We start from the raw sequence: 24,126 nt of genomic DNA on the forward strand, positions 1-24,126 counted from the left end.
ATATGGATCAGCACCTGCTGCTATGGCAACAGGCGCCCCACTTTTGCCGGCCAGGCTAGTTTGGCCAGAATTGGTCGTACCATTTAAGAGAAAAAAAACCTTCACATGCCGCTGCTTTTCACACTGAAATGCCACCGGGTACTGTCAAGAGCTGCTGCTGACAAGAGCTTCGGTGGGTGAGCCGTCAGCTCAGGCCTGTCAGACCCAGCCCAAAGCTCCGGACTTATTAGAAACTCTATGCCTCAGTAGAATTGAATAGGAGTCAAAATGACAGCTGATTTACACTAGAATGTAAAGGGGGTTTTCATATTGGAGGGAACACTCACCTCTACGTTAGTAGATTAGCTGAACTCCAGAGAGATGAAGGGGGAGAACTCCTGCCCGTCGGAGGACAGGATGGGTCGAGCGTCAGCTGGGCCTCCTGGGTCTGGATGGTACTCACTTTAAATAGTTCTTTAGATGTAACAACAATGTGTCCTTTTAAATGATGAGTTCAAACTGTGGTCTTGTTAGTGGTCTACGCGATGCAGTGTTGTGGTCCAGTTGGATCGGATTTTCCTTTTGTCCACACAAGCAGGCAACCAGATGTTGTCCCAGTAAACGGTTCTTTCCCCCACAGGCCAAAGCAAGAAATCTCAGAAGTAGAGCTGAAGGAGAAAAAGAAGAGAGGGCGAAGGAGGTGTTAATACAACTTTAAATTACACTTTGAGTCAGAGCAACATGCGGGGAGGAGAGGGAGATAAAGATCAAATCAATGCAAAGCGTAAATTAACCAGACAGCCTTGATTAGGTGCACGCACACACCAAGTGCCCTTTTCTTGATTGAAAAATTGTGTTTGGTCAAATACTTTCTCATATTTATTAGCAAATTCTAGACCAGATTATAAACCACATGGGTCTGAGTATGTATGCAGGAAGCGTGTCTGCGTTTGACCGATGAACAGAGATAAGTTCACAACATCCCCATTTATTGTTGAGGCCTACAAAGATGAGACTCATTGAATTCATTACGTCCACCAATATGAGCAGATGTTGTTTAACTTTTAAACAGTCCCATGAAAATATAATAAGTGGACAAAACACTGAACAACAGGTGGATTATGATTACAGTGAGGTTGCTACAGGCAACCCTCTCTAATCATGTGGGAACTGAACAAATTCTTTCAATTATACCAAATCACGAAACTGCATCCGTCCAAATCTGTTTCTGTGTTTCTCACATTTATGCAGCAATTAGCACAGAAAAATACTAATCGATGGGAGGAACTGCAGATTTGTCTGAAACTGTGGTTGAAGGACACACACACGTAATAATAACTATGACAAGTGAATTTACAGTGGAGATAACTCCACACCGGAAAAAAAGAGGAAAACATTGTTTGTTCAACACCGTCTCATCCCAAATCATCACATACCTCCGCTTTGTCACGCCTCAAATCATCACATACCTCCGCTTTGTCACGCCTCAAATCATCACATACCTCCGCTTTGTCACACCCCTTGGCATCACTTTATTTTCAGCATCAAAGCCACTTCAGTTAGGTTTAGGAAAGAACTACATGGTTGGGTTTAAAATTACTACGCTTGTACCGTGAAAATCAAACTGAACGCGTGAACAGAGTACACGAACGAACAGCTGATTGTATCGTCTCGCACGGGACACGAAGAGCCGTCTCCTGGGTAAAAGCCCTGTATTTGTTGGACCCATCCACCTCCTCACCTCCAAATATAAAACATTGCTCCACAACATTTACTCAAACTGCTTTTTTAGTTACAACAGCTAAACATATCTCCCTCCAGATATTAGATTAATATGTTGTCTCAGCAGGTATCTCTCTTTCTCTCTCCTCTCCCTTCGCCACTCTGTTGTTCTGTAGCCGCTCTGTGAGTGTCACTGGCTGGCCGGCTGGCGAGCGAGCTGTGCGGGCTATTGTGGAGCTTTTCAACTCCAAAAAGGCGGATAAACACAGGTTCCTGTTAATTTATAATGGACATTTGTGTTGTGGTATTTAAACAAACTATCGGTCAACAAGGAAATAAAAGCCCCTCGTCTACAGACCGGTCTCTAGAGAGCTCCAGCCCGGCTGGCAAGGTCCCTGGCAGGCGCTATAGCTAGCTATCACAGCAGTTTGTGGAGCTTCTAAACTCTGAAAACGTTGGAGCAAATGTTCGATTCTCCATATAATATCGTAAAACTGTCAATATTCTAAATCTACACAGTTGATTTCTTGCCTCAAAAATGTTCAGAAGTGAATTTAGTGATGAAATGGCTACGGAAAATATAAAAAAAAACAAGCCATTTTTGGCTGCTGTTGTTGTAACCGTAGCCTGTACCGTTCCCGCGCTTTGCATTGTGTAGGTAGGTGAGGTAGACTGGTCTGATGCATGCTGGAGATTTTGCTTGTGTTCGCATACTAGATGCTACAATTTGGCAAAATCAGTATGTACTACTAGTATTGTATGAGGTTGTACTACTAGTATAGTATGAGGTTGTACTACTAGTATTGTATGAGGTTGTACTACTAGTATAGTATGAGGTTGTACTACTAGTATTGTATGAGGTTGTTCTACTAGTATAGTATGAGGTTGTTCTACTAGTATAGTATGAGGTTGTTCTACTAGTATAGTATGAGGTTATTCTACTAGTTTAGTATGAGGTTGTACTACTAGTATAGTATGAGGTTGTACTACTAGTATAGTATGAGGTTGTACTACTAGTATAGTATGAGGTTGTACTACTAGTATAGTGTGAGGTTGTTCTACTAGTATAGTATGAGGTTATTCTACTAGTTTAGTATGAGGTTGTACTACTAGTATAGTATGAGGTTGTTCTACTAGTATAGTATGAGGTTGTTCTACTAGTATAGTGTGAGGTTGTACTACTAGTATAGTATGAGGTTGTTCTACTAGTATAGTATGAGGTTATTCTACTAGTTTAGTATGAGGTTGTACTACTAGTATAGTATGAGGTTGTTCTACTAGTATAGTGTGAGGTTGTACTACTAGTATAGTATGAGGTTGTACTACTAGTATAGTATGAGGTTGTTCTACTAGTATAGTGTGAGGTTGTACTACTAGTATAGTATGAGGTTGTTCTACTAGTATAGTGTGAGGTTGTACTACTAGTATAGTATGAGGTTGTTCTACTAGTATAGTGTGAGGTTGTTCTACTAGTATAGTGTGAGGTTGTACTACTAGTATAGTATGAGGTTGTACTACTAGTATAGTATGAGGTTGTTCTACTAGTATAGTGTGAGGTTGTACTACTAGTATAGTATGAGGTTGTTCTACTAGTATAGTGTGAGGTTGTACTACTAGTATAGTATGAGGTTGTTCTACTAGTATAGTGTGAGGTTGTACTACTAGTATAGTATGAGGTTGTTCTACTAGTATAGTGTGAGGTTGTACTACTAGTATAGTATGAGGTTGTTCTACTAGTATAGTGTGAGGTTGTACTACTAGTATAGTATGAGGTTGTTCTACTAGTATAGTGTGAGGTTGTACTACTAGTATAGTATGAGGTTGTTCTACTAGTATAGTGTGAGGTTGTACTACTAGTATAGTATGAGGTTGTACTACTAGTAGAGTATGAGGTTGTTCTACTAGTATAGTATGAGGTTGTACTTCTAGTATAGTATGAGGTTGTACTTCTAGTATAGTATGAGGTTGTACTACTAGTATAGTATGAGGTTGTTCTACTAGTATAGTATGAGGTTGTTCTACTAGTATAGTATGAGGTTGTACTACTAGTATAGTATGAGGTTGTACTACTAGTATTGTATGAGGTTGTACTACTAGTATAGTATGAGGTTGTACTACTAGTATTGTATGAGGTTGTTCTACTAGTATAGTATGAGGTTGTTCTACTAGTATAGTATGAGGTTGTTCTACTAGTATAGTATGAGGTTATTCTACTAGTTTAGTATGAGGTTGTACTACTAGTATAGTATGAGGTTGTACTACTAGTATAGTATGAGGTTGTACTACTAGTATAGTATGAGGTTGTACTACTAGTATAGTGTGAGGTTGTTCTACTAGTATAGTATGAGGTTATTCTACTAGTTTAGTATGAGGTTGTACTACTAGTATAGTATGAGGTTGTTCTACTAGTATAGTATGAGGTTGTTCTACTAGTATAGTGTGAGGTTGTACTACTAGTATAGTATGAGGTTGTTCTACTAGTATAGTATGAGGTTATTCTACTAGTTTAGTATGAGGTTGTACTACTAGTATAGTATGAGGTTGTTCTACTAGTATAGTGTGAGGTTGTACTACTAGTATAGTATGAGGTTGTACTACTAGTATAGTATGAGGTTGTTCTACTAGTATAGTGTGAGGTTGTACTACTAGTATAGTATGAGGTTGTTCTACTAGTATAGTGTGAGGTTGTACTACTAGTATAGTATGAGGTTGTTCTACTAGTATAGTGTGAGGTTGTTCTACTAGTATAGTGTGAGGTTGTACTACTAGTATAGTATGAGGTTGTACTACTAGTATAGTATGAGGTTGTTCTACTAGTATAGTGTGAGGTTGTACTACTAGTATAGTATGAGGTTGTTCTACTAGTATAGTGTGAGGTTGTACTACTAGTATAGTATGAGGTTGTTCTACTAGTATAGTGTGAGGTTGTACTACTAGTATAGTATGAGGTTGTTCTACTAGTATAGTGTGAGGTTGTACTACTAGTATAGTATGAGGTTGTTCTACTAGTATAGTGTGAGGTTGTACTACTAGTATAGTATGAGGTTGTTCTACTAGTATAGTGTGAGGTTGTACTACTAGTATAGTATGAGGTTGTTCTACTAGTATAGTGTGAGGTTGTACTACTAGTATAGTATGAGGTTGTACTACTAGTATAGTATGAGGTTGTACTACTAGTAGAGTATGAGGTTGTTCTACTAGTATAGTATGAGGTTGTACTTCTAGTATAGTATGAGGTTGTACTTCTAGTATAGTATGAGGTTGTACTACTAGTATAGTATGAGGTTGTTCTACTAGTATAGTATGAGGTTGTTCTACTAGTATAGTATGAGGTTGTACTACTAGTATAGTATGAGGTTGTACTTCTAGTATAGTATGAGGTTGTTCTACTAGTATAGTATGAGGTTGTACTTCTAGTATATAGGTTTCAAATACAGCCTTGGTCTTATCTGTTGAGATGCACAAATGCTAGCTATAATCAGCCCATCTCCTGTATAACATGCCCCCACCCTTTAGCCCAAAGACCAGAGGAACATGTCTCACATGTCTAATCACAGGGAACTATGAAACAAACGGATCGGGATAACCACCGGCTCATTCTACACAAACACACTCTCCACATACAAACATACATCTGCTGGGCAAAGAAAGAAGAAATGCTCCGGGCCCACTGAAATGTCAGGTTACATTGACACGGGTCAGCGCCAACTGGTCTGGTATGAAAGGGGGCGGGGCCGCTGCAGAGATATTTAGCGGTATCTAAAGAGAACAGAGCAGAATATCTCTTTTTCTCCATCTTGGTGTAAATCTTCTGGCGTTAGTTAAAGGTTAGATGAGAGAGGGTTCGGAGGGTGCTTGTGTCTGAGAGAGAAAAGAGAAAGAAGAAAGGAAGGGATAAGAGGGTGGATCATCTTGGCAGACGGAGAGAATACTAAAATCAAATGTCAGAAACGGGAGGTTACTGACTATAACCTCATGAAGATGGTGGTCTTGAGAATGTGTGGAGGTGGCATAAACATGAATATCAAAGCACAGGGCAGGAAGGAGGCAAAGAAAAAGGACTCCGTGTCCTTGGTTTAACTGAAAACACAGAATAAATATGCTTTGAAAAAAAGGAACGGAACAACAAACAAAGCTTCATCAAGGCCCCGACTCCAGAGGAAGCGTAATAAATAAACAGAGGGCAAATTAAAGCCGTTAATAAGCGAGAGAGAAGCGACAGAAAGTGTACGAACCAGGCCAGCGTTCTCTGAACTACAGCAGAAACAGAGACGGCGTAGATTCAGGCCAAAATAAAATGGGTGAAAATGCTGTTTTGATCCACTGCAGTGCCCAACAGTCAGCTTGAGGCCATAATCCATCAACGGACGGAGAGAGAGAAGGCGAGAAATGGTGAGATATAGAGGGAAGGAAGGGAGGGTGGACAGTGAAGGACAAGGGGTGAGAAAAAAAGTAAATGGAGTCTGGGGATGAATGAAGAGAATTTAGAAGTGAGGGCATCCCCGTTAGACTGACTGAAATGAAGACGGATCCACGCGGAGACCTGTTCAATCATTTATCATGACGAGATGAGGCATTAAGTCCACATGTGTTCAAAGTGAGGATGCTCTGTGTGAATCCAAATGACACAAACAAAGAGGGGCTGAAGATGTCGTTGGCTGCACACGGCAACCAAAATGTTGGAAATAACGAGCGAATGAGAGTGTTTTTATTAGTTTAAAACAATTACAATTGCCTGATTTAAAACTTAGTCCCTGCTGGTATGCTCTTTTTAACTGGCAGCGAATCAAATCAAAGCAAATCAGCGTCTCTCTTTTTAACACGCTGGCTCAGAGTGGTCGCATCTGAACTTCTGAAAACTGATAATTAACTAGGATGAATGAAAAATCCCTTTGGCCCAATTATCCAGTTTTGACATTAATATAGTTGAAGTGTAGATGTGTTTTGTCGTGTGCATTAATCTGTGAAATATGGTTACCTCACAGGACTCTGTTCCCCTTTGTGGTCAGTTTTGTCTGATAAGTTTACGTTAAGTTAACATATCCTGAGTTACATCCTGTTTAGTTGACCTCTTGTGTGGGCCCACAACTTTGAAACCTTTTTTGTAAATTGTTTGCTTCAGTTCTTAGTAAATAAAACCCTCGTGACTTATCAAGCCTGCCAGCTTGGTCCCTCATATTTCCCATGATCTTTCACTAACTTTATCCTACCTTATTACACGGCTGTGTTGAATACTCAATTCTGATTGGTCAATCACGGCGTTCTGCGGTCTGTAAATTCTGTATAATCGACCGTTGCTATCTATAACAGACCGTTGCTATGTATAACAGACCGTTACTATGTATAACAGACCGTTGCTATGTATTACAGACCGTTGCTTTGTATAACAGACCGTTGCTATGTATTACAGACCGTTGCTATGTATAACCGACCGTTGCTATCTATAACAGACCGTTGCTATGTATAACAGACCGTTACTATGTATAACAGACCGTTGCTATGTATTACAGACCCTTGCTATGTATAACAGACCGTTGCTATGTATTACAGACCGTTGCTATGTATAACAGACAGTTGCTATGTATTACAGACCGTTGCTATGTATTACAGACCGTTGCTATGTATAACAGACCGTTGCTATGTATTACAGACTGTTGCTATGTATAACAGACTGTTGCTATGTATAACAGACCGTTGCTATGTATAAAAGACCGTTGCTATGTATAACAGACCGTTGCTATGTATTACAGACCGTTGCTATGTATAACAGACCGTTGCTATGTATAATGCTCAGAGAGCAGGTCATTTCACAACAATGACCGGCTCGCTGTACATTATCCCTTACATATAGTTGTCATGTGTAGTTATTGCAGGCAGTGAAAATGTAATCTGGTGTTTTAAAGAGTCATCCGATGTTGCTGTTTTACTGGGCCATGTGGCTATAATGATATGATTTGGCAAAAAAAAGACTGAATGATAACTGTAGAACTTTCTGCACTGTAGATTTTTTAGCAATGAACTTAAATTACTTAAATACTTTCTATCAATGTCTGCAGAAATGACCCTGAACTTGACGCACTGTGCTGCATCTTACCTCAACACTCCCTATTACATCAACAACAATGTAGTGATTTTGAACTGGAGCAGGTCATCAGTATGTGAGATAGGTATCCAGAGTGACACACCGACTTTCAGCATTCAGCGGAAAAATAGCAATTTGCTAAAACCCGGTACATTACATCTCTCCTTTTATATCAGGTTAGTCCTCTTTGTGCAATGTCCCCGTTCAAATAAAGAAACAAACGAAGCCACTACTTTAATGTTGCTGAGAGGCCTGTTTGTACCTTTATTATTATTTAGTGAGTAACCACAAAGTAAAGTTTTAGTTAATGTTTAGTTTCCTTGTTATGCTCACCGTTCCCCCCCCCCCCCCAACTCAGCATCAAGGCTGTGGGATGTGTCTGGAGGATAACAGAGAGACACAGACATATGAACTCACAAACAGACTAATGGGAGACCTTGTCCTAACTTTATCTTCTGCCGTGCATACTGATGAGTAATTACGCTCTGCAAGCCCGCTTCTAATCCCTCATTACACAGTAAAACTTTGTGTGTGTGCACAACTAAACGGTAAGTACGGCAGGTCAAAGTTTAACCACACACTGATGGATGTTAATAAAGGGTCATAATCTAATCGTTAACCCTCATTTTCCAAATAACTTTGTCTAGTGTGAAGGTTTGTTTGTAACCCGTATGATCCGCAAAGATCTCAGCAGTTACCTCAGTGAGTGTTATGTTAATATATTGGACAAAGCTACACATATAGGTGGTAGTAAAGCAGAATTATCCTTTAAGCTCACCCCACTCCCTTGAATTCACTGAGAAGAGAGAATAAAATGCCACCTAGACAGGTAATGAGAGAGAGTAGGAAGCTGGAGGAGGAGAAGAGGAAAGGGAAGAGGAGGAAGGAGGACGGAGAGAACCGAAACAGCTGGTAGGGTAGAGATTTGGCAACGAGTGGACGAGGTTGACCGACTGTGAAAAATGAGGCAGAGGAGGAGGACAACACACACACTTTCATGAACACACCTACGGCGCGAGCTCACACGTAAATGCAGGTATGGAAGGCATCATTAACAGATAACACGCGCCGCTGTGAGGAGGCGAAGAGGCAGACTTTAAAGGTGAAGGAGGATCAAACGCAGATCCACATGGGGAGGAGGGCAGTGGGAGTGGGTGACTGCATGTTTCCCATTAGTCTGTTGTCCCTGGCAACCATACAGTCTCTTTTTTTTTGTTGCTTTTTCTCTTCTGCTCACTGCATGCCAAATGATATCTCTGTAATGCACATCCTAACTCCTTTCTTCTCCTCCCTATGCCCCGAACTCTCTCTCCTTCTCTTTTATCTACGCCCGAGTCGAGCAGCTTTCTTCTCTCCGTAGTCTCACGACTTTTCTTTGCTCCTAATGACCATTTCGTCCTCTTCTTCTTCTCTGCTCCCGCTCCCGTCTCCTCCTGTTCTTTTCTCACTCTCTGCTCTTCCCCAGCTTATACCATCCAATCTCCTGCTGTCTTTGTCTGAGTGGGTGTGTGGATGACATTCGAATGACCGCCACACAGCAGCCAGAAGCCACTGTTAACTGCCGCTATCCACAGTTCACCACTCTAACCCGCCTGTTGAAAAATTCCTCCATCCCAGACAGCGCCATGCTAGCTGACTGGTTTGACAATTGGGACAAAGTCACACCCCGCATGCTGATTAACAAGCGCACGCATAAATTCACACGCAGACGCAACACTGCCCTTGTCTTTTTTTTCTGACACCCCAAAAAGGATGACAAACTTGGCCGTGCACACAAACAAACACACCAAACAAACATCGTGTGGAAAAAACGGCTCAGGGGAAAGTCGATTAAAAATGTTCTCCTCCGAGAAAGACTCTAAATCTAGCCGGTGGCTCCGGTGGAAATGTTCACCTGCCACTTGCAAATGAGTAAGCATGCTTAGTCAGCCCTGTCTGAATAAATATAAGCTGAAACGCAACTCATATACCATGTGAGACCAACCCTGGATTCACACCAGAAGCAACACATCAGCTGAGGTGCTAAAGCAGCGTCCACCCATCCAGTCAACATTCTGTCATGGGCCGACACTGTCCCCGCCACCAGCTGTCCTCCCAGCAGCACAGCTCCAGAGATGTGGAGAGAACAGTGGTTGAACAAATGACTAATGTCAGAAAAACAATTAGTCTGTATGGAGGAAGAAGGGGTAAATTAGAAGCTAGCAGGGGGAAATAGCCTCGGTGCCTCTGGTGTATCACAGTGGCACATTTTCACTGTTTTGTCTTAAACAGAGTTCACCGATTTTAGAACAATACAGAAGGACAGTGATGCTAAACACATAGACAACAGCAGAACAGTCACCTGAACTCAACTCAATGTATTTCATTTTAAGACAGACTGAGGGCAAAAAGCATGGATATATAAAGAGAACTGGACCCAGCATTGGAGGCGAGGCCCCGTTCATTCCTATCCATCCATGAGGCAAGCACAGTATCATTTCCTTTAAGAAAATAACTCTGTATTTGGCTATTAGTGCATTTTACAACGTTTAGGACCTGATTATTTAAATAAGACTATGTGGAAAAGTCTTTCTTTAAGATTATTTTTTCAGCTTTTATGCCTTTATTGCAACAAAGGGTCGCAGGTTGGATTTGGACCCTGAGCCGCTGCGGTAAGGACTAAGCCTTGGTACATGGGGCACCCGCTCTACCAGTAGGCTTGTTGCGGTAGTCGGTGTTATCGGTGTCACACGGTGGTCGGGCACACACCGATTACATTACGTACTCACTGCCCCCATCATTGTTTTGCTTTTTTTTATAGAAATAAACCCCATGTAGTTCATTTTGGCGTATCAGCGGCGTGTTATCAATAGATAGTCAGAAGACGGACGCTACAAACTGAAAGTGAATGCAACTGCTCCATACGGAGTCTCAGCAGGAGTCAGATTTCACACAGACCCAGAGATGGCGAAGGATTTGGTGTTGAAGCGCAAAGCAAACACGCTTATTTGCCATCCATCCATTTGCCAATATTTCAAATTCAAAACCAATGATTTAATAATTTAATGATTTAAATTAACCATAACATTAATGAGGTATCGCCGTGAGGAGGACGGAGCTGTTGCTGCCGGTGTGCGCGACGCAGCGACGCCAGGTAGACCCCCTGCGGCCCCGCAGCGAGAGCTCTACCAGAGAGGCCAGACACACCGCCACCCGACGGTAAAGACCGTCATCTTTTCTTGTAAAATGTCTGATGTAATCGGTAACACGAGTGTTCTCCCAAGTTTATTAAATTTCTTTCCTACCAGGTAGGCTACCACGGCACCACGGAAAAGTCTTTTTGAGCCCAATTTCATCAGGCGCTCCACGGTTTGGCAACAACCAATATTGCCCCTGAAACAAGCACGAAGTGATCATTACTGAGTGAGTGGAGTTAGTTTCCAGGTTTGTCATGCTGAACAACCTCATCACTGCTCTGCACTGCTTAAAGCTCAATACTCGAGTGACTTTGTAACACTATAACAGGTTGTAATGCTCTCCGTTTGATCACTGGCAGTTAGTTTGGTATTATAAAAAAGCTGAGTAGGCAGGAGAAGATGAGAACCTTTGCCAGTGTCTGACTCAGAGTGCAAGGCTGTGGCTATTTCCTGAAAGCTGCACGTGCCACTGCAGACCCAAAATATACCGCAATCGAATAAAACACAGTACAAAAGATTCGTTTATTTTTTGCCGAGTAAAGTCTCAGGTTGAAAATTAGCTAAGTGCTGATTTCATTGCTTCAATAAAATTACTTTTTTCATATTTCATACACAGCAATGCACAACCAGCAATTGTCTTTACTCTATGAATCGATAGCAGAATGTTGAATTCAAGTTGAATTAACTTTTTGAAAATCCTATAGCGGTCCTGTGAATGTACTGGTTTTCTACGAGTGGAAGAAAAACATAAACATGATTGCAGTTGTCTTGAGCGCTGAGCAATTACTTCAGAGGATCCATTTTCTTCAAGTCGTTACTGGAGCACTGAAACCATCACTGCGTGTGATAACTGTCCTCCATCGGAGTTGTTTAGACGCTGCAAAATATGCTTTAATGGTGCATTACGAGCCTTGTATCATCTTAATGGCCCCTGGGTTCTTCCACCGGAGCGTATCCGCGGATTATGAAGGCACCGTTGATTGCGTTTGGAAAAGTGGGAATAATTATCATACACAGTGCATGTGGATTAAACACCGACTCGGCAATGGCTACTGCACCATCTTTACATAACTACCCCCCTCGGTGCCATTAGAAGATCTCCCAAGTACGCAAACATACATTCGTTTATCTACTGCACAAGCTCATCGTATATCCCTGTGAGAGAATTTACATAACACATCGAAATGAGCCGAATGGCCTCGCATCAGCCCAACGGTTTCCCCTTGTCCTCTGCTCTACCCCCTCCATAAAGAAACAATCTCGTCCCAACGCCATTAACCACCGCTGCCTATTTAGCTCTGCCTCATAATCAAAGGATCAGCCGCCGACAGCCAGGCTCGATGGTGATGGAGGGACAAAAAGCAACAGTGGAGAGGACGGAGGAAGGGGTGTGCCTCTGTAAGGAGGGAGAGAGGGAGGAGAGAGCGAGGCTTAGGAGGGTGGCGGTGGTGAGAGGAAGGCGCGTGCACCAGCCATTTTGGCGGCCTCGGAGCACGTCAAAACAGATGACTCAACGGGATAGGAAAAGGATTTTAATGCAGCCAACGCTGCCCTAATGTTGAGAAAGATGTAAAGAGGGAGGGAGAAGAGGGGGGTTTTATCCTGGGCCAGTTTGGTAACGTATAAGCATTTTAGAACAGAACAGGAGAAAAGAGAAAGGAGACGAGGCTGATGAGCAACACAGGGATTAAAAATACAGCACAAAAGCAAAGATGAAGAGAGGGAGGCCTCTCTCCATATCTCCACCAGTCCATTTCACTTTGAGTCATCTTCCTCCCTTCCTGTCATTTTCTTCCCTTTCCTCTCCTCTTCCCACCGTTCCTGTTATTCGCCTTTCTCTGTCTATTTTCTCAGAGGAATAAGGTCCCGACTCATCCAACAGCACATCACCAAGGAGATTACCAGCATGCTCGCTGTGAATTCGCCACCAGTTTTCACTCCACTTGGCTCGCTCCTATTGTTGCTCCGTCTTTCTGTTCTCTCTCTACAGCTTTTCCTTTTCTCTCTTTTAGTGGAAAAGCCAATGTCTTGGTTAAAGAAAAAAAAGTCTTCGCTCCACTTCTCGTCCTTCCTTTCTTTCTTTTTGCACTTTTCTTTCAATATACTGTACATCCCCACTCTTGTCACTCCAGAAAGCAACTGTTAACATGTTGCTGCATACAAATGATGAAACCCTGTTGTCACCTATAGTATCTTGGAAACATGGATTGAAACGGAATCTGCATCAGAGGAGGCTGGTCCATAGAGGCAGAGGAGGCTGCTCCTTATGGGAAAATGTGGTGTTTGGTTTCTTCAAAAAGGATGAAGGATGTTGAGCAATACGTGAAACCACTTTCTAATTCGACTAACAAAAAGACACTGAATATCTATATGTTTTATAATATTTTTGCCTAGTGTTCCCTGGCTCTTTTGTTTTTGTTCTATTTGGCTACTATATCCCCTGTATACTGAATCTTAATTATGATCTTTTGTTTAATAAAGTAAGAAAGTAGAGATAAGTAGCCGACTGGTGTAAAATAACACAACGCCTTGAGTTGGTTTTGCTCCTGTCCTCCCCAACATTTTGGAGTCACCAGCCGCCACTGATCTGCATCGACCCCAAGGCCACAACTGGATCAACAAGACCCCGACAGCCATGTGATCCAGTGCAGTTTGTCTGTGTGTGTTCGCTCCCATTGATCCCAAGTGACTGACCATCAGGAGGTTTCTATGACTCTTCCTTAATTGGTCCTGACAATGCACTACGGCTAATCTATGGCTGAGATCAATCTGACTGTGTCTTACCATTGTCTATTTCAGCCAATATGATTATGGTTAGTGCATATTCAGCATATCAGTGGACGGATTCAATAATGAGGGTTATGTGTGTATTGGCCTGCGGTGCAGTCAGTGAGTATTAGTACTTTAGGATATTAAATCAATTATACTATAAACAGCATACTGGTATACAGAACATTGTCAAATAAAAGCATTATCTCTTAAATAATAGAGATTTTACTGACTGGGATATTGTTCTCTGTGTACTAACATGCTATTTAGTACCCTAAAACAGTATGTGAGATATTTTACTATGTCCGGAACCTTAGTATGAACCCAATAGTACACGAATTGCATACTATTTCTACTAATATTACAGTATGCAGCGCTGGACACTACGGCGGCATAAATATCTCGCAATGCAATGTGGTAGTGTTGACGACGTTCATAACGGATATTGACGGACATTTCTGTAACATCAATAACACTTCAATTTAACTGCAAATATAAGATTTCACTTTGCTAGGAGTAATATAATAATATATTTTAAATTCATGAGTTTGGCACGGGTTACCATGGTTACACGTCCAACCCAACCGGCAAAGAGGCTTTCAGGAAAAGATCCATTCTACTGTTAATTCACACGAAAGTTTGTTGAGCGATAGTACACATATTAAGTATGTATTGGATAGTAGCTATGCGATTTCAGATGAAGCCTGGAGTTTACATCAACAGCAAATTAAAATAGAAGCAGATCAGAAAACTAAAATATGCAAATCAGGGGGATATTAGAAAGAAAGGCTTGTCTCTAATTCTCTCTCTCACACACACACACACACAAACAAAGGACACTTTGACATGTGGACAGGAGGACACAACCCTGTGATTAATAGCTGACCGGCTCTACCACCACATTTACCGTAAGCTGTCTATCACCAACACCAATTAGATCAATGTCATACTCTTCTGCAATTTTCAGGAGCTGTTCTTCAGTGCAGCGATCCAGAAACCCCCTCACATGGAGCAGCCACAAAACCCTCTGTCCCTGCCATAACAGACACGACCCCAACAGAACCAACACACAGTCTTGCCCAGGTCAACTCGTGCACAAAAGAGACAATGTCCATATGAATGTGGAAGTATAGTGTGAGGTTGTTCTACTAGTATAGTATGAGGTTGTTCTACTAGTATAGTGTGAGGTTGTTCTACTAGTATAGTATGAGGTTGTTCTACTAGTATAGTGTGAGGTTGTTCTACTAGTATAGTGTGAGGTTGTTCTACTAGTATAGTATGAGGTTGTTCTACTAGTATAGTATGAGGTTGTTCTACTAGTATAGTGTGAGGTTGTTCTACTAGTATAGTATGAGGTTGTTCTACTAGTATAGTGTGAGGTTGTTCTACTAGTATAGTATGAGGTTGTTCTACTAGTATAGTATGAGGTTGTTCTACTAGTATAGTATGAGGTTGTTCTACTAGTATAGTATGAGGTTGTTCTACTAGTATAGTGTGAGGTTGTTCTACTAGTATAGTATGAGGTTGTTCTACTAGTATAGTGTCAGGTTGTTCTACTAGTATAGTATGAGGTTGTTCTACTAGTATAGTGTGAGGTTGTTCTACTAGTATAGTATGAGGTTGTTCTACTAGTATAGTATGAGGTTGTTCTACTAGTATAGTGTGAGGTTGTTCTACTAGTATAGTGTGAGGTTGTTCTACTAGTATAGTATGAGGTTGTTCTACTAGTATAGTATGAGGTTGTTCTACTAGTATAGTGTGAGGTTGTTCTACTAGTATAGTGTGAGGTTGTTCTACTAGTATAGTGTGAGGTTGTTCTACTAGTATAGTATGAGGTTGTTCTACTAGTATAGTGTGAGGTTGTTCTACTAGTATAGTATGAGGTTGTTCTACTAGTATAGTATGAGGTTGTTCTACTAGTATAGTGTGAGGTTGTTCTACTAGTATAGTATGAGGTTGTTCTACTAGTATAGTATGAGGTTGTTCTACTAGTATAGTATGAGGTTGTTCTACTAGTATAGTGTGAGGTTTAGAATACAGCCATTGTTAATTAAGACATCTAAAGTTAGAGCCAGGCTAGCTGTTTCGCTCTGCTTCGAGTCTTTATGCTAAACTACACTAATCTATGACCTAACTCCCAGTTTGACACAAACATAAGACTGATATCTCAAATAAGAAAGCAAATTTAGAGTATTCCTAAAATGTGGATCTACTTCAACTGCAGAGGACAAAAGATTAACAGGTAACTCTCTCTCTCTTTCTGGGTTCATAGAGGTATGTAAGTATGACAATAACCTTCAAAGTCTTCAAGGAAACTGCATACACAGACACGCACACAAACACATCATACCCTGGAGGTGTGCCAAGCAGGCATAATGAGTATGTGTACTGTGCATTTGGCTGCCGGGGGACTGATCAAACATGGTGGAGAGCAGACTCCAAAATTTTGCCCCAAAATTGACTTAGTTTTAATCACTCTCATAAATGCAATTAATTAGTCGCTGCAAGTGGCTGCTGGATCTGATTTTGCTCAGAGTTGACGGCATCAAGGTTACCTCTGCGCATGTTCACTGTAAAGTACTTTGCAAGTACTTGCTCTCAAACAGAAACACACACACATATACATTTACCTAAAATAAAGACTGAAACTACACAACACGGATTAATGAGAATGAACCAAATGGGGTACAAATGGATTCCTGCAAATAACCATTAAGCCACTTTATATCACACAGCATTTTGTTTTGTGTCTTCACTAATTAAGCTAAAATACGTGGATAAATGACTTTATTTTCGGTTGTGTTATTAGTGTTATGTTGTTTTCTTTTACTCATAAATCACCATTATGGTTGCTAGCCAATTAGGGCTGCTGCCTGGGGAGGGATTTGGCATGGAAACCCCACACGACAGGCCAAGGTGTCAGTGGGGGGGCAGGATATGGTGGGCGATCAGAAGATGAATATACTGCAGCGAACGAAAACAACAACAGAAAACATAAACACAGTCAGAAAGCATATGGCAGCCCTCGCAGCGCGGAGGAGGTGGGACGCGTGCAGCAGCTCACGACAGACTCTGGAGGTGGAACCCAGAAGAAATGTAAAGACCCCTCCCTCGGACTTTAAATACATATTTACAGTCTGAACCCAAAGAAATGAGTTTCTTAAGCAAAAGTTAGGAAAGAGACTGCCAAATCAATATTATTACGGGCTTTCAAAACATGATGTTTCCATTTATTCTGACATTTCAGCTGTGTCTTTATTTAGCTACTGTAAGTCACTGATTGGTCTCAACTATTTAAAATGTATTTGTTGGCTAAAACAAACACTACTGGAGTTGTTCTGAGCAGGTACCAGCTCTGATTGACTGTTGACATGCACCAACATATTCAGTTTTTTATTAAAGATAGGGTCAATGATGTTGGAAAGCTAGTATAATTTGAAAGTAGCATCGCCTCAGGAGCTCCATCTAAACCCGCCCCCCCCACACACACAAACATGCATGAGCACCGCCGCATCGTAACTACTTCACAGACACAGAGCAGAGAGAGGACCTCAACTCAACAACGCTACCTCATGACAAGTAACCGCGGCAGTGCTACTGCAGGGCTGAGTTTTCTCTTCCATTCTCCAGGAAACGTGCGGCGGTGACGCGCTTTGAATTCAGGCTGGTGCACGCCAAGGGTTTAGTACGAGCAGGGAGGCAGGGAGGCATCTGATTGGTTCTTTCCAAACGGACCGCGAGGCAGTGATTGGTAGACGTTTTTACAGGATTACAGCAGCTACAGATGACGGCTCTTTTCCGGTCCTTTTTCAGAGCTCATCAGTAATGGATCGCTGTCGGGGTGTAAAGACCATTTCAACCAATATAACAAATAGTGTCTACTGGAGAACATCGTCAACCCTGCCTTTATTATTCCACTAATATTCCTGTTTACATTCAGCCGTGCTTAATCTGATTAACGTAAAACGCCCCACGGCTACGTCCTTTAAATAACTTTCTTTGATAATTTTTAAAAGTATTTATTACACGGCTGAGTTGAATAATTGATTCTGATTGGTCAATCACGGCATTCTGCGGTCTGTAATTTCTGTATAACAGACCATTGCTATGTATAACAGACCGTTGCTATGTATAACAGACCGTTGCTAAGGGCGCAGCTCTGATGTCGGACTCTGGCAGACCGTTTTTGCATCTCTGCAAACTGTCGGCTAGTTGGTTTGTGTTCAACGCACAGAGCTGAACGTGAACAGACAAGAGGTCGTGTGTCGCAAACTGCCGTAAAAACCCCAATCGAGACGCATATTATTAATGTGCTGTATACATGTCCAAAGAATGCTCCTAAAACAAAATAATATCAGCATATCTGAAAATGCTCCATTTAGAATAAAGCCTAATTCAGAATATCCAAACGGAATATGCTGTTTACATGACCCAGATCAAATTCACAATATTGAAATATTTGGAATAATAGTGGAATATTAGTGTGCATGTCAACGTAGTACAGCTGCATGTATGTGAATGTGGAGCAGGATCGATGGTAAATATGAATCCTAATATGTTTTTTTTAATCTCTTTTTGTATATATTCTTTGTCCTCCTCTAAGCTTTTCATCCTGTTCGGCTAATACTTTATACTTACTTTATACTTTATACTTTATTGTCAGACAGGTCTGAAATTTGTTTTGCATAACAGCAGCTCCGTTTGCAACATCACAGAAAGGACAAAGACAATAAACAAGGATACAAACATTTAAACATTACAATCACAGAAGACAATATTCAGGGCCCTTTAACGCACATTTGATCTGGGATTAGGCTCCATATTTAGTTTAAGGATTGACTGATGCAAAAAAGAGTGCTTCAGTCTAACCTTATTAAACATGTTTCGTTTTCTCCAGTTTTATTTTCATACATTTTATTTGATGGTTTAATGTTGTATTTAACATCAGGCCAAGGGACAGGTGAAAATTTGCCTTTTTTTTGGCTACGCTGGCACATGAACAGTGATCAATGTGCATTGTCAAATAAAAAAATATATATATTGAAATGATTTAGTAGTGAAACATTTAGGTTTTAAATACAGGTACAGTGTAACATTGAACGTGGAGATTTACTACAAGGATCCTGCAGAAAAAGAGCGTGCAGGTCACCCAACCTCCCATGAATAAATACAGATGAAAAACTTACACACTACGTCCTTGACTCTTATAAGAGATCTGAATGGATCTTGTGAATGTACGAAAATGTTTTATATGGGCAAACACTAAGCTTGCCCTTTTACTTTCTACTGACTGAAGTGACTCTTGTCAAGAGCAGCTTACGATGATCAGAAACATTACTGCTTAATCTTGAGCCCATCTCCAAATTCTTGGTCTTCAAGCAAAGCACTTTCCACTTCATATATTTTGGTATTTTATATATTTCTGTTGAATTTGTAGCCACATCAAATCTGTTTTTCTTTGCTAAGATAGTTTTAATAATTCATTTGTGTTTCCCTTTCACACCTGAGGTGTCAAAGTGCCAGTTTGTAATTTCATTTTAAGGATTTTAGTCCCTGCTCTCGTCCATTAACATGACTCACCTGACATCTGGATGACTAAAAAACCTCGTCAGCTGAGAAAAGTTTGACATTGTAAGCCTGCAAAGTAGTTTTCAGGAAATATTTGAATTCATTTTAGCAAATAAAAACTGATGATTTACCTCTAACATGTTGTAGCTGCACAAGGCCACTAAATACTTTGCTCTAAGTGCAATTGTGGGCTCTTTCACTGCCCACAGTTCCTGATAATTCAAAACAAATTCCATCTATTTGGAAGTATAATATTTTTATTTGCCAAGGAAATTGCTGAAGTCAAGGGCTGCAACAACATCAGCACAACAAGCCAGCCTTTTGCGTAGAGTATCTTGACGCTGAAGGCGGTTAAGTTTTGGTTAGGCTTCGAAAAAACATAACGGTTTGGCTTAAAATACGTATGCTAGTAGCTTAACGTAAACTACGGACGGTAGTCGGTAAGAATCACTCAACTTTTAGTTTCACACGGGAAACGATCGCCGGTCCTCTGAGTAAAAAGACCTGTGTTTGTTTGACCCATCCATCGACACTCCTTCACATCAAGATTCAGAGGGCCACTGCCCAAGTGTTGATACCCTGGGAGTGAGACCGGAAGTAAACAAACCCAATCTGATCAATATAAATTATTTGAAGGCAAACATCAAAATCATTACAGACTACATTTGTCCATAAGTAGGGCTCCAGGCAGCAGCTGGTTAGCTGGTTGAGGCGGTCGTAGCTCAGTAGGTAGAGCGGATCGTCCTTTAAGCAAAGTTCGGTACCATCCCCGGCTCCTGCTGTCTGCATGTCAAAGTGTCTTTGAACGAGACACTGAACCCCAAGTTGAGGCTTAACAGCAGCCCATTGCTCCTTAATGCTGATGATGGGTTAAATGCAGAGGTGAAATTTCACGTATATGACGAATGTAATAAAGATTTTTTTTTTTTTTTTTGGAAACGGCTAACCTGGCGACGTTGAACAGAAACAAAACCCACCTACCAGCTCCTCTAAAGCTCACTAATTAACATGTTATCATTCAGCCCAGTCGCACACAGTTCGTGATATCGTCACGAAATGTAATGTATTGATTTGTGTACATAAACACAAATTTCACTTTTTTTCCATTATGGTCAGCACAAAATCAATTTGTTTGTAATCCATGTAATTGTGAACAGGGAAGTATGGAGAGTGGCAAATGCTGCTTAGGGAGGAGGTCGGGGTGGAAGCCTAACCAAGTCAATCTATTCCTAAACCGAACTAAGTAAAGAAATTGACACGTGCGTCACATTTTGCTGGACATTCGTAGGAAAATGCACAAAAAAATACTTTTTTGAAAGTCATGCTGAGCATCACGAAAAAACTGAAATTCATGTCTATGTACACGAATCAAATAGATCAAATTTCATGACTATTTCACAAACGGCCTGTGTTGTATCACTTGTTTAATCCGTGCAAAAAGAGAAGTGTAAAAAGGACACTTCACCGTTTTTTCGGCAGGTAGTGTGTCGGGCGACGGTGGCTTGGCAACGGCTCCCGGCTAAGAAACAGTCTGACATATCGGTTAGCTTTAAAAGTGCTGATTTTGAGGTGTGATTTTGTTAGAGCTTGTTAGAGCCAGGCTATCTGTTTCTCCCCGTTTCCAGTCTTTGTCATAAAATGAACTAACCAGCTGCTGGCTCCAGCTTCAAATTTACTGTACAGATATGAGAGGGCATAATTTTCTCATTGAACTCTCTGCCAGAAAGCTAATAAGCATATACCATATTTTGAAGTCTAAATCATGCTTTTGTTGGTATTCGGCCCCCTCTCCCTGCCTGCTGTGCTATTGTGTGGAGCAGAATAATCCGTGGCTTTTGGGATTAGAATACGATCTGTCTACTGTACAGCTACACCGACATGGACCATAAATGCAAACACTCACACAACTCTACCAACTATAACCCCAGGCTTCATTTCCATGTTGTTTTCATGCATTCATGATGCTGGATTTGCATAATACTCCTTCAAAAAGGCTGATTGTTTGCTGATTGGCCAGAGCGAAACTTCCGCCTGTTTAATCATTCATCTGGATGACCTGCTCCTAATGGGGTCGGACCACCCAATGACATGCTTCGTTTCCCGTAACGGCGGCCCGCGCCCGTTATCCAATCAGTGTAGCGGCAGAGTCGGTTTCGCTAACTGGTGACATATGGAAGATGTGATCCAATCATCTGAGCCGTCATCACTCAACATGAAGGATCTGTGACAGCAACGTAGAGCGCAGTACATGCACACATTTAGAGCACGGTGTGCATTTTAAGTCAGCAGCTGCAGATTCACTGACAGATGCACGCTTTCTTTCTGTCACATACATGATTTCTATGATGTAAACCAGACAATAAAAGAGCTATAATCTCTTTAGTTGTTTACTGCAGGTAATATCTGGAGATTAATAGACTTTGACGGTTATTTCAGCTTAGCAATATTGCTGTCTGAAGATTCATGCCATAAATTCCCCTTGAAACACATGACATGAACATTGGTTGCTGTAGCAACTCGTGTGGTAACCAGGCAGCTAATAAGACATAATCATTCAATACTTATTCCAACATATTTGCACTCACGATTGCACCACTGTATTATTTGATTTATAGACATTGTATGTTGTTGTTCCTATACTTCTTTACTTCCATCTTCTTTCACCTACTTGCATAATAGCTTTGTTATCCCTGTTTTTAGCAGTATTTCTATTTCTGTGTACAATGAGAGCAACAAAACAACGGAGTCAAATTCCTGATATGTAGGGATGCACCGGGTATCGGGTTCGATGCTGTGCTCATGTACTTGTGCTCGGAAAACGGCTCCGATACAACGGCACCGATACCACTTTACGACAGCGTGACGTTAACCTCTCGTCAGCATCTTTCGGATCCTGTCGCACGCGCTCACGCTCCACCTCCCCGACGGTGCGGGCAAGACAGACCGGTGGTACGCCCAACCTCACGGGGCCGGTACTGCTTGCACCCTCTGACTCGCATGTGCGTAAGACTTCTTGGTCCGTGTTTCAAGACGGGTCGGGTGGGTCGCCGACATCTCCGCAGACCCCTGGCGCCTTTTACGTGGGCCGAGCCCCGTCCTGGGGGCACAACGCGGTTGGAGAACACCAAGGACAGTCTGCACCGGGAGCAGGGGCCCCGTCCCTCCCCAGTAGGGAGAGAGGGCGCAGCGAGCACTTTGTCCACGGCCCCGGGAAGCACCTTCGCCCCGAGCCTTTCCAAGCCGACCTAGAGCCGGTCACGGAGCATCGCCTTGTATGCGGGACTCCCCAGCCTGCCGTGTGTCGCTCACACCCTCCAGCTGGCTGTTAACGAGGGTCTTTTGGCACAGAGAAGTACTCGTATCGGTACTCAGTATTGGCGAGTAGTGGTAGTACTTGTGCTCGTTATGAAAAAGAGTGGTATCGGTGCATTCCTACTGATATGTGTCCTCATACCTGGCCAATAAAGCTGATTCTGATAATACGGTTGGCCTTTGTTTAATTGTTGTTGTTTTACTTTTACTTCAGGAAAATGTTTCAGTTAGTGCAGTTGTGTCAATAACCATTATATAAAAGCCATTACACCCCGGAGGGAGCTGTTTGCCGTGATTATGGGGGGTCTTCATTGCTGCAGACAGCTGTTATTTGCCACACCATTTTTACCCATAATCACAGCGATCCAACGCCTCTCTGGGGTTTATTGTTGACTACCAGACTGTGTGCTTGAGGAGTCTCAAAATGAATTCCTCTGTCTCAAATTACCCACTGAGATGCTTTGACCCGCGCTAGTGCTCAACACTCTGGGCTTGGAAACAGTTTTTACATGTAACGTCACATATTAAATCACAGAGTCCAATCCCATCTTTTTGAAGGACAGCCAAGACTGACGCTTCTGTATAATATGTTATAAAAATGAAGGTTTATAGCCTCGTAGTGTCGACTCCGGGTGTCGGGTTTCTTCTGCAGCTGTGCCCTGTTATACAGTGGATTTTCATACAGCACTAGTTTGCGGTGGAGAGAAGTTTAATTTAACCTCTCTTGGCATACAACACCGGAAAGATTTCAATTTCCCCCTCAAGCTTTTTTAATAAATATATATTGATACATTATACACAGATAGCGCCTTTATTATCCCTCTGGACACCTTCTCCAATTTTATACGAGAGTCGGTAAACTGGATTTGGACGGGCTTGTGGGGATTGACAGAAAAGTTTTTGTGTGGGGGGTGAAATTGGAGCCGTGCTATCATAAACGGCCTTAATCCTACTAGTCCTCTTAGGACAGCCACATAACGGTAAGATAGCAGTTCACGGTGGATTCACTGACATGTTGTTGGAACGGAGAGAACAGCCTCCAGGTACATCATGGAACAGATATATACAGCTCTGTACCTGTGCTGCTTTCTACCTACGTATGCCTGTTTCCTGCTTTACAAGTTAATTGATTCACACACAATTAACCACGACATCACTGTTGCATTAACCCTGCGGTTTAATTCTGCTTGGAGATAATTATACTTAGTTCCTGGATTAATTTGACTTGTCTCGGTCATGCAAAGGAGCAAATTAACTTCATGCTGGTTTTACCCTGTTGCTGTTTATTCTTTTTGTTTCAAAGTTATACTGAAAATCGATGCTCGAATGCTGCAGTCACGACGACTGCTCATCTGATTTCATGACTTTAGAGCGATGGGATCACAGTGCAGAACTCAGCATATATAGTTTCCAACTGCATTTCTATGTATAGATTAATGTTGTGTTATCGTTATCTCGTTGCTCTCTCTTTGTTTTTCTATGTTGTCATGAGCTGTGTTATGTTAATAGTTTTTTGGG

General features: G+C 41.6%; 2 protein-coding genes across 2 annotated transcripts in view; both read right to left on the reverse strand.

Moving 5' to 3' along the window:
• The window catches only part of mfng (MFNG O-fucosylpeptide 3-beta-N-acetylglucosaminyltransferase), a 513,815-nt gene that overhangs the window by 313,887 nt on the left and 175,802 nt on the right, over positions 1–24,126 (reverse strand). The gene's annotated exons all lie outside the window — the stretch shown is intronic.
• Positions 1–24,126, reverse strand: part of LOC141765073 (protein phosphatase 1 regulatory subunit 29-like) — a 266,436-nt gene that overhangs the window by 168,863 nt on the left and 73,447 nt on the right. Inside the window, exon 2 of the mRNA XM_074630927.1 lies at positions 327–647. The gene's annotated coding sequence lies outside the window, so the exon portion shown is untranslated. The remainder of the gene's footprint in view (positions 1–326; positions 648–24,126) is intronic.

Source organism: Sebastes fasciatus, chromosome 3, assembly GCF_043250625.1.
Source record: "Sebastes fasciatus isolate fSebFas1 chromosome 3, fSebFas1.pri, whole genome shotgun sequence".
Taxonomy (NCBI): domain Eukaryota; kingdom Metazoa; phylum Chordata; class Actinopteri; order Perciformes; family Sebastidae; genus Sebastes; species Sebastes fasciatus.